The 11,163-nt window shown below is 45.6% G+C and overlaps 1 protein-coding gene across 9 annotated transcripts in view; it reads left to right on the top strand.

The window, feature by feature from the left end:
- Window positions 1–800: 800 nt before the first annotated feature.
- The window catches only part of TNRC6C (trinucleotide repeat containing adaptor 6C), a 102,928-nt gene continuing 92,565 nt past the window's right edge, over window positions 801–11,163 (top strand). For 8 of the 9 annotated variants that reach the window (XM_064728799.1, XM_064728807.1, XM_064728803.1 and 5 more), the window contains exons 1-2: window positions 801–925; window positions 1,699–1,749. The gene's annotated coding sequence lies outside the window, so the exon portion shown is untranslated. Of the gene's footprint in view, window positions 968–1,096; window positions 1,750–11,163 lie in introns of all 9 variants that reach the window. The other variant, XM_064728804.1, reaches the window with a different exon arrangement.

The raw sequence follows: 11,163 nt of genomic DNA, 5'->3' as shown, positions 1-11,163 counted from the left end.
CCCTCTCCCCCCTCCCCCCGCGCGCCTCGGCGGGGTGGGGGCGTGGCCCGCGGCGCGCGCGCGCGGCCTCGCCGCCGTTTGGCTGCGGCCGCCGCGCTCATTTGCATACCGGCGGGGGCTCCCCCTCCCCTCTCCGCGTCACGTGGTCGGAGGGGCCGGGTCGGTGGTGGTGGCGGAGAGCGGGGCGGGGGGGGAGGGGGAGCGCGGCACTTCCTGTTGGCGGCCAGCGCGGGAGGGGGCGCGCGCGGAGCCGCCCCGCGGTCTCGCGCTGCCTGGCGGGGCTCTGTCAGTCAGCGACAAAATGGCCGCGGCGGCGGCAGCGGCGGCAGCGGCTCCTCTGCTCCCCAGGGCGGCACCGGCGGCAGCGGCGGCGGCGGCGCGGAGGAGCGGGGGACCGGCCCGGCGGCACTGAGCCCGGCACCGCCTGCCCTGCGAGCGGACGAGGCGAGAGCGAGCGGGAGAGACGGCGAGCGGCGCTGCGTTCCCCCCCCCCTCCCCCTCGGCACCCCGGCGGACCGACCGACCCTGCCCGAGGCGTTGCTGCGGCTCCCCGGGGACACGCCGCCGCCTCGGCTGCCCCGCTCCCCGCCGGTCCCTGCCGGATCCCTGCGGAGCGCACGGAGAGAGCCGCGGGATCGCCCCGCTCCCGCCTGCCCGCGGATCCCGCTGCGAGCCAGGCACACAGACTGTCGGGTTTCCCCGCTCCCTCCTCCCTCCGTGAAAGACTTTGCTGGATCCTCCTCCCCGGATCCCCTCCCCGCGCTCGCTCCTTCCTGCGGGAGCGGCTGCCGGATCCTCCTCCCGCCGCGGATCGCCCGCGGGGTCCCTGCGGAGCCGCGGACCCTCCTCCCCTGGCAGAGCCTCCGCTGGATCCTCCGCCCCCCCGGAGCTCCCGGCGGGATCCTCCTCCTGCCCGCAGCCCCATGTGAGACTCCGCATCCCCCCGTGCCTCCGCCGTGCTCTTTCAGTTGGGTTTTTTTTTTTGTTTTTTTCCACCCCCTCCTCCTTTTATTTTGAAGGGGGGATCCATCTTAAAACTCTTTTTCTGGATCCCGGTTTCTCTCTTTTTGATTTGCACTTTTTGAAAAACCCTCAGATGCTCCTCCATGTGGACTGAGAACCCATCAAGACACACACACGAGAACTCATCCCGATCAACTCCAAATCCTGGCTTTCCGTGGGTTTTGCTGCAACACATGAAAGCAAACTTGTATTTAAGACACACTCGTGCAGAAATTTAGCTGGGGACTTGAACGTGTATTTTGTCTTGGTTTCTTGGTCTTGGTTATTTTTTTGTTGTTTTATTTTTCTTTTTTTTAAATTTTGCTTCACTGGAAATCAAAAGCTTGTTTTGGAATTGGACCTGCTTTTGCTGCACTTCTCTGGGCTGGATAACACTGAAGCTCTTTGCTTTTCTACTTGGATCGTGTTTTCCTGTTGATCTGTTGGGTTTTTTTCATCTCCTGTGTGGCAGACTTTTTTTTTTTTTTTTCCCTGAGGGGGGTAAACAAACGACAAAACAACAAAAAACTTAATTTTTTTGGCCGTGTGAGATTTTTTTCGTATTCATATTCGTGAAATTACGGGTACACTTACAAAAAAATTGAAAAAAATAAAAAAGAAGCATTAAAAATAAGAAAGGAACACGTCAGAGAGACCCCTACACGGTAGACAAAATACTCACTTGTTTCCTTACAGCAAGACTGAATCGAAAGCTGCCAAAGAGCCCCATAAAGAAAAGACTAAAAGGTAAGAAGGGGTAAGAGCCTCTCTTAATCCGGGCACGGTAGAAGTTAGCAGGGGAAGAGACCTGCAAAGCCGGTGCATTGCTCCTTTTTCACAAGTCTAAACTAGATTATTATTATTTTTAAACTGTTTATTAGTCTGCGAAGCAAGAAGCACCCCAAAACGTTTCAAAAATCTCTTTTATTTTTATACGAATTTTAAAAATACGAGCCACCTCCGGATATTTTTTTAATGGTAGAATTAACTGGGTGTTTTTTCTGTGTCCGGAATCGCTGTTTGTCCCCGCACAGCGAGCAGAAAGTGCCATTTGTGAGCGTGTTGTGCCATTCAGACATGACATGAAGGCAGCTCCTGCTGCAAGGCACGGCCGTGTGCTCTTGCTTTAGAACTTACACGTGTGAAAATTATCGCACAGCGCCTTGGAAATGATCCCAGGGCTGGAAAATTGTGGGCATGGCCAGCAGTGCTGCCCTGTGGGCGAGCACATGAGCTCCAGCTTTGTCCTTCGTGGCTGCTTTCTCTTAAAAGTTCAAATATCTAGCTTTGGGTTATTTTTCCTCTTTTTTTTTCCCCCCTCGCGTAATGAGATTGTGAGGATCCGCAGTAATTTTCTCCTGAGTATTCACAGAGAGATCCTCGTCTAAACCTGGAATGTCCAGGGGGAGAGAGAATATTAAACAGAGTTTATTCCTTTAACTGCGACGCAGAAGGGGAGGAAAATGGGGAGGGCTCAGTTGTTAACCTGAGAAATCTTGAAACACTGGAAGTTTATTAATTGTTCGAGGCTTCTTTGTTTGTATCACAAGTTTGTGTCAAAGGTTAATCTTCTTAATATGTAATTAGTTGAAGGTTCAATTATGGGATTTATTGAACTCAATTGGGTTCCCCCCCCCTCTTTTCCCATTAAAAATAATACTGCAGGTCTTTGTGACTAGTTTATTTTCTGCTACAACTCGAGTGTATCTGCGAGATGAGATTTATTCAATTATTCTAACAGCCAGTTTAAATTTAGAAATAATCTTTAGGACGTCATACCCGTGTCTGTTGCATATTTTTCCTTCTCGTTTGCATATGTATGTATCTGGCGAATTATGCTAATTTATGTACAGAAATTTGCTGTGGACATTAGGCCGGTTAAGGTAATTAAAATTCCAATAAATCCCGCTGTTAGTGGTGCAGAGCTTTAAATCAGGTGGGTGTCGGTGGTGCTGTGGACCTGAGGACAATGCCAGAGCGGAGGAGCAGGAGAACATCTGCACTGCTGCTGGGTGCACTGGGAGAGCCAGGCACGGCTTCCAGATCCTGCCCTCCTTCCTTGCGGTGGGTGGGGTTTTTTGGGTCTTTTTTTGGATTCCCCAACAAATTTAAGTGAGAATTTAAATGGAGTTTCCTCTCGGATATTTCATTTTTAAAAAAAAATAATAATTTCGAGAAGGTACACACCGGTTCTCACTGCTTCCCCTGGTGTTTTCCAAGGAAATAGGAGGCGACTTGCAACCTGTGCTTAGCACATCGCAGAGTTTCCTTCCCGCGGTTCCTGGGCTTCAGGAATCCCGGGGATGTCTGGCTGGCTGGTGCTGTGTGTTATTTGTGAGCTCAAAATGGTGTGTGCTGAGCAACAGCCCCCGGATGCGCTGGCGTCCCTGCTGTGGCTTCTGGAATTCTTTCCAGAAGGTGAAGGCAGCAGTGGCAGCCCTGGATACCCCAGTGAGGAAGCGGCTCCAGCCTCTGGAAGCTCGGGCTGCTCTGGGGGGCACTTGGTGTTTTTTGGCTGAGATTCCTCGTGGATAACCTGGCTGCTTCCGAGCCCAGGACTCTATGAGAAAAAAAAAAACAAAAACCTGTAGTAAATCAGATTAATTTCAACTTTTTTAAGGAAAATGAATGCTTAAGGGCAGCAGCAGTAGTGTAATAATGCCTTGTGTGGCTTTGTCCTTATCTTCAAAGGGGAACGGATCATTTCTGAGTGGAAGTGATCTGCCTGGCTTCGTGAGATGAGGAGGGCTCATTGCAATCCAGCCCCCGGAGAACAGGTGCTGCCACGGGGAAAACTGCTGCAGCAAGGACTTGCTCCAGGGCGAGAGGGATGGGCATTAGCAGGGGCTCATTCTAGCCAATATTTTTTATATTTGTCTAACGTTTTTGTTCATAGCAATGAAAGAAACAAGACAAATCTTTTTATTGAGAGCTCCTCTGGATTGCAGCAGGATATATTAATTTTTCTGTTCTATGTGTGGATTCCCATATTGGCAGATTTAAGTCTGGGATCCATCAGCCTAAGAGCTGTTGTGTGTGTGCTGTACATCAGCTTTGCAGCACATGGATTATTTTGGGGCTGTCAGCGGTGCAGGTTGCCAGTCCCAGTGCCTTGTGGGCAGCCTTGGGCTGTGCCATTTCCCCGCTGGCCACAGCACAGTGGAGTTTGCTCTGGGACGCTGCCCTTGGGCTGAAAACCGTGTGGGGACTTGGAGGTTCACCCTCAGCCATGGGACCTTGGCTTCCTCCAAAATCTGGCTCTGATCGCCTGTGAGTGGATGGGTTTGCCCATTGCAAAGCCTGCTGGACTTGATGGGATCAATGAAAACCCCACCTCCGCCTTAATTTCTAGTTTCTTCTCCAGGATCTGTCTTTTCTAATAACATCTCACACTCTGCTTTTAATAAGTTGAGGTCTCTCACTGATATTTGTGGGAAGTGAGGTAATTCTGTACTCTTTTTGCTAGAAAGAGGTTTTTAAGACTTTGAAAATAATGACATGGAATTTCCTTAAAATAAGAAAAACAATTTGGCATAGGACTATTTTAATCTGAAGATTCTTTGTTGAAGTTCTCAAAGCTCTTATGTTCCATACCTTGCCAAGTATGGACTAACAATAAAACAAGATCAAGTGGAAGGTTTTGTCAAGCAGGGGTTTATAATCTCCTTGCGTGTAGTCAAGCAAACTGTTGCTGAGTGGCAGTCTTATAGAGAGCATAGCCTTCAATTAATCTAGAAATAAACCCGCTTATTTTTCAGTTTTTCATTCACTTCATTCAGAAAGGCCAGGAATTTTATTGACAGAGTTACTGCCTGCTGTTCTCTGAAAATGACCGGGACCTCTGCAGCCCCTTCAGATGCTCCGTGCCATGGAGACTCCTTTTCTCTTTCATGTTACATTTATGAAAAGCCCAATGGCAGCGTTTACTTTCAGTTTTAGCTGTGAAGACTTAACCAAGAGCGGGGGATGTGGGAACGGGTAATATGTTAACTTAGCAGCTGGCCTCGCCGAGATAAACATGCGCTTTTCCAAATGCTGTCATCTGGCCCCTTTCCAAAACAAGCTGAAGGAGGAGGTCAGGGGTGGAGCCATCCCCTGCTTCAGTAAAAAGAGGCTTTCATTTGGAAAGAATTGCCAGATCGTATTGACTAAAAGAATTGCAGATTTTAAATAAAATGACCAAGCCTTTCCTGAGTAAATCAAATGGTCTCTCTTGATGGCTTAAATTTAAGTGCCTTGTTACAGTGCTGCTTCTCTTTGAAGGTTCAGCAGCTTCAGTGCAGAGTGTATATTTCTGCTTTAAAAAAAAAAAAAACAGTGTTTTATGTAAGACTTTGAACATGACAACTGATAAAAAATGTATCATCTTTGGTAACAGTAAGAGACCTGCAACACAAAAGTGCTATTGTTTTAATTGTTTAAAATTCAGATTACAAGATAATGGTAATACCATTAGAAGGTTTCCCCTTGGCCTGGAAGCTGCAGGTAGGAGTGTGTCGATCCCTCAGTATTAAAGATGAATGATAAGGAAACCTCTTAAATGCCTGTGACGCTGCAGTCTAGCCAATTTAGGATCAGCTGATGCCTTCTAGTGATAATGGCTTGAGGTTTTCAGCTGTATTATGAAGATATCAGCCAGGGCAAATAGTGTTTAGAAGAGAAGTACACTTTATTGAATGGGGAGATGATCTAGAAGTGACAGTAAATTGCATTACTAAATGATCTATGTGCTCTGTGCCGTCTCTTCACTGGCAAATGCTGTTGGTAAAATGAAAGATGGTTATTCTTAATGTATGAAAGCAGAGGAATCAAAGTATTATTTGATCTCCCTTTAGGAATCTGTGCTAGTTAGGAAAATTGTCAACTGAAAGCATGGCTGAGTTGTACATCTTAAATACCAGAAGGAGATGTACTTGGGCATATTTTATCATTACTTAATCATGGTTAACTTCACTGTGGATTCCCAAATACAGTTACAACTGTGTTTTCTGAAACTTCATTTGTGCTCTTTCCTACCTTGTCACTAATATGTTTTAAAATCTCCCGCCCAAGGTACAAATGTCTGGATTTGATCATAAAGAAACTGGCACCGAGCAGTCCCTGTGCTCTTTGAGGTCGTGTCAAAGATGGTGGAAAATGCAGCACTACTCTAAAACATGCATCTGATTCTTTTGTCTTATTTTTGAAGAGAGTAGCATGTCTGTCTCTTCCTCCCAATAAAAAGGCTTCTGTCACTGAAGGCAGCTGTAAAATCACTCGCTGTTCTTGCATCTCGAGGTTCAGGCTACCAGGCAAATCCGAGTGAGTTTTGGTCTCAGCCCTGGGTGTGAATCAGCGCTGTAATTTTTCAGCACTGAGCTCTCAAACGTAGTTGTAATTCAAGTTCATAAAATATTAGAAGCCCTGGCGGTCCTGAGGTCTGGTTTCTGGAGCTCTTCCCCGTGGGTTTGCAGCCAGGGATGGCTGAGAGGGAGAACAGTTATCTGTGCTGCAGCAGTGATGGTTTATGGCTGGGTGCCCAGATTGTCTGGCTTTGCACACAGCTTTATAGTTTGCCTTTGAGGGCTGTGGAGGAGGTGGAAGTCATTTGTAATAAACAGCTATCTGCAGCCTGCTTTTTCTGGGGTTTGAAATGTACAGCCATTTAAAGAATTGCAAACCAGATGTACATTTACTTAGATTTCAGTCCGGAGCCTCTATGCTTTAGGAACTTGGTTATGAGAAATGATAACAATTACTTAATGCTTTGTATTAAAAATACCTAATATTTATCCCTTGGATGTTTGGGCTGTTTTTTAAGCTCTGCAGTGCTAGACAATAAGATTTTTTCAGGTGGTGATTTTTTTTTTTTTATTTGAGAGAAAAATTGACTTGTCAAATCGGTTGGCATCCTTTGTGGTAATTAAGCCCCAGAGAAAAATATGTTTATATATCTCAAAGTTATCATGCAGCTACCAGCTATAGGCTCATTTAGGAAAAGACGGCAGCCACCCCCCTTCCACAGCAAGGAAAACAACCACCCTGGGCTATGTTTAGTTGCTGCCCATGGGTGTTTTCAGAGGGAGATCCGTTCTTCCCTCTACTTCTCTCCCCCACCTCCTTGTTCTGGGGTCTGTGCATGTTTTCCCATGCTGATTTTCTGTAGGGATGGTGCTGCTGCCTTTGTTACAGTGTTGCCCAAGAGTAGTCTCTTAGAATGGCATTACCTGATTTTTCTTGGTTGTGCTCTTTTCCTTCCTATTCCTTTCTTCCCTTCCTGTGCTCTGTATGCACAAAGTTTAGAGTTTTCTCTCTCATCCTGCATTTCCAAAGCTTCCCCATGGGAAGTGGGAGAGCTGTTTGTTTTGGTGGAGGGATGGGGAGTGCTTGCTGTGGCTTGAACACATTCTGGGTGGTCAGTGTGTCTGTCCACAGATCGATTGTTAGTCCAGGCTGACTTCTGCCAAGTCTATTTTAAGCTCAGCCAGATATCTGTGTTGTGTCAGTTTGATTTCAGTCCTGCTCAAGCCTCCGACTCTCAGGTCTTTGAGTTCTGCAGAATTCCGAAGTGTTTTCATGGCTGATGCTCGCGTCATTCATTGGTGCTGACAATGGAGATCCTTGTTTTTAAACAGTAGCTGGTTACTGGTAAACAAAAGAGCATCAGCCCAGTGCTTTAACACAAACCGTTCTAGAAAAAAGGAGCAGTTCAGGGAGAATGCCAAGGGAAATAAATAAAAATCAGCTGTACAGATGCATAATGTGCTGACTGCCATTTTCCTGTGTTCCTACAAGGTCATTCATAGACCATGGAAGGTGCTTTTGGTGGTGTTTGTGATGTTTCTGCTTGAGCTCAGTGTATGTTCACAGTAGCCTTGAGGATGATCCTCACATGAAATATGGAGCTAAAAACTTCAGTAGCACTGCAGGCATAACCTAATGGGGGTGTTTGTAAATCAAGTAAATCACTCCTTGTGTTACCACTCCGTGTGTTACCAAAGGCAGGAGTAAGATTCCTCATTATCTCTCTGCTAACATCGTTCTGTCCATCTGCAGATCACAACTTTGCTCTTCCCTCAGTGTTTGTAGTTGCACTTACCAAGTGCCCAAACTTAACAGAGGAGAATTGCTCCCAGTGTTTCTATTGTCTGAGTTTTTACCACATCGTCAGCTTTCAAATGGGTGCTACCCTGAAATTCTTTCTCTTACAAAAGATGCTCCATCTCTGCAAATCGAATCAACCTTATCTCCTTCTGGTGGAATGCTGTAAGTGCCCAGTACTCATTCCTGTTTTGTGATGCAGAAGAAATTGCTCTTAGTTAAAAATAACCTGTTGGCATACATGTGCTGTTCACATCTTCCTGCCTCTGAAATTATTTGGTTTCTCTTAGCTGATGTAAACTATAATGAAGTAAATGTTTATCTTGAATGTTTCAAAAATAAATTATAATGGGGAATGCAACATCTTCTGATAAGGAAGGAGGAGAGCCTAGTGGTAGCAAACTAAATGCTATTTAATGTTTTTTAGTATGATCATAATAAAATATGTCTGATCCAGGTGTGGAGCTAAATTCGATGTCTCACAGCAATAGAACTGCTGCTGTTGAGGAGCAGTCTCTGTATAAATAGCTCTGTTTCAGGTGAAAGATTTATTATCTAGGACTTGGTGGAGCTTGGTGAATGTGGTGAATTTTTACTATTTCCATTCTTCTAATCAGTCTCATAGAATCAACTCCTTAACTTGAGAAAAGAATGGTCCAAATAGGTCTCATTACACCAATAGTGCATTAGAGATGTCAGTGTTTATGCTCTGCCACCACATTTACATGTAATAATTGAATAAAGCAGTGGATGGATGTTTACGTAATGATTTGCCTAAAAAAGACCCTTAACTTAACTTTTTTTCCTACATTTGTGAGAATGAAATGTACTTCACAGATCTCTGGGTGAAATACTGCAGTGATGACAAAACTCATTGCTTTTGAAGCCAACAACCCAGACTGATATAATCTTTTTTATCTGGGTGATATTGCAGCACTGATAGTCCACCTGCCCTGAAATTGTGCTTCCATCCTGCCCCATCCCCAGTCCCTCAGTCAGCATCCAGACAAGCAAAAGCTGCTCTTTCTGGGATTCTGGCTGCATCTACTGATCAGATAACATACTTGGAGACATATTGGATATATTTCTGAGAATATTTGCTCCCCTGGGCATTTCATGCACTAAATGAAGGCATAAAATAGTTATTACCAAGATCATAATTGACCATAAATTGATTTCCAAAGTGGTATTTACTGCAACTAGTTTTCCTGTCCTGGAAGATCATTTATGGCTATTTCCTTTGCCCATCTCTCCCCCACCCTGCCTCTCCTCCCCCGTGGAGCTGCTATTCATTTGCTAAGTTGAAAAATGCATGATGGCCCATTCTGATGCTGGGGCCGATATTCTAATTTATGCTTTTAGTATGGAAAGTGAAGAGAGGAGCAGAGAAGTTTATTTCCATTAAGCACAAGTTTTAAGGATTACCCTTGGAGCACTGCAGAGCTAATCTTTTAAACTCTGGTAGGTCTGTGGAAGGAAAGGTGGTTGGATTATGCTGTTTCCTTAATTTTGGATGACAGGATAAATCTTGAACTGAATCCAGTTTCCAGCCTAAAGATAGGTACAGAGGAATTGTTTCTTATCTTACTCAAATTATGCTGCCATCTTAATTTTCAAAACAGTCTTGCAGCTGAAGATGCAGTGGAACAAAAACTTAAAAGCTTCAGAAAGTATTTTCTTTAAGTTAAATGACATGATTATGGTGAACAGTGTGTTTAGATTTTTGCAGTGAAATACAAGGAGTGTATAAAGTGCACAGACCAAGTAGATTTTCTTCATTTGTGTTTAAACTTTCAGAAATTCGCAGTGCACAACTTTTAGTACAGTTTATTAGTCTATAGTGTGTTTTGTCTTCCTTGACTCGGATCAAATTTGGTGTTAACCTCCTGCCGAGAATTCCAGGACCCCTGACATTTTATTGTGACTCTTGATTAGCTCACCAGGGTTCCTGCTAAGAATTCTTCTTTCATTCATTTGATAAATTGAATTCCCTATTCACAGTGCCTTTAAATAGAATGGTATTTGGAAAACTTGAAGACAACAGCTTGAATGTTCAATGAGCTCACTCAGCAAATTTAAAAATGCAGCAGAAGGAAATTATGGGTTTGTGTATTCTGAAATCTTCTAAAAGAATAAACATCTTACAAAATCTTAGATCTCCATCCTCATATTTGCTTTAAGTGTATTTCCCATTTGGTCTCTAAGACGAGGAGGTTTTTTTGACATCTCTTTTCCCTTTTTCATCTCGTTTTGCCTCGTTGTGTCAGCAGCTGTGCATTTAGCTTGCCTTAGTTTACCTGTGCCTGTGGGAGCAGGTGTGGTGAGGTGACACAGCACAGAGGGACTTCAGCTTCCCAAGGTGGTGTGGGGAGAGAGCACCTCATCCTGCCCCCCTGGGCTCTGCAGCATGAGGAGCAGTGTCCTTGTTTTTCTTGGGATTGTAGATTTGGGGACATCCCTTCCCTGTGGGGCTGCTGGCCTGTGATTTTCCCCCCCCAGTGTCCTGCATCTCACCTGGACATCTCAGTGCTGTGGTAACAGAGGCTCACCCCCTCTCTTCCTAGAGATTGGCTTCTACAGCTTCGGCCACTCATCTAGGAAATGATTTTAATGTCACAGGACAGCCCAGGCTGGAGGGGACCTCAGGTCATCTCAGCTGGGCAGATGAGTGTTCAGCTCGGGTGACACGTGTGTGTCAGGTCCCTGCTGCTGTGCTGTTTTATTCCTGGCCATGCCTGGTGCAGTGTCCCTGCCCGTGGCTGCAATGAGGGCAGTGTGTGTGCATTTTCCACTCAGCCTCAGGGGAGGTGTTGCTCACCTTCCTGGGCCTGTGTCATCACACTGAGCCACTCATGAAGGTGGACACCCAATGGAGCTGTGGCTGCTGTAAGCTGGGGGTCTTTTGCTGAAGGTGTTAACACCACCTTATTTCCAGAATAATCACAAGGGCAGCACCACAAACCCTGGCTTCAGGGTAAATTCTCTTTCCTTTTTTTGATGCTGTGAGTTGTGTTGTCCACCCCACCTGTGTGAGAGCACCAACCTGGTCTTCAGCTCTGGCAATAAATAAGTTCACTGTGC

The sequence above is a fragment of the Zonotrichia leucophrys genome, chromosome 18 (assembly GCF_028769735.1).
Source record: "Zonotrichia leucophrys gambelii isolate GWCS_2022_RI chromosome 18, RI_Zleu_2.0, whole genome shotgun sequence".
Taxonomy (NCBI): domain Eukaryota; kingdom Metazoa; phylum Chordata; class Aves; order Passeriformes; family Passerellidae; genus Zonotrichia; species Zonotrichia leucophrys.
This window is presented reverse-complemented; position numbering and strand designations above follow the sequence as displayed.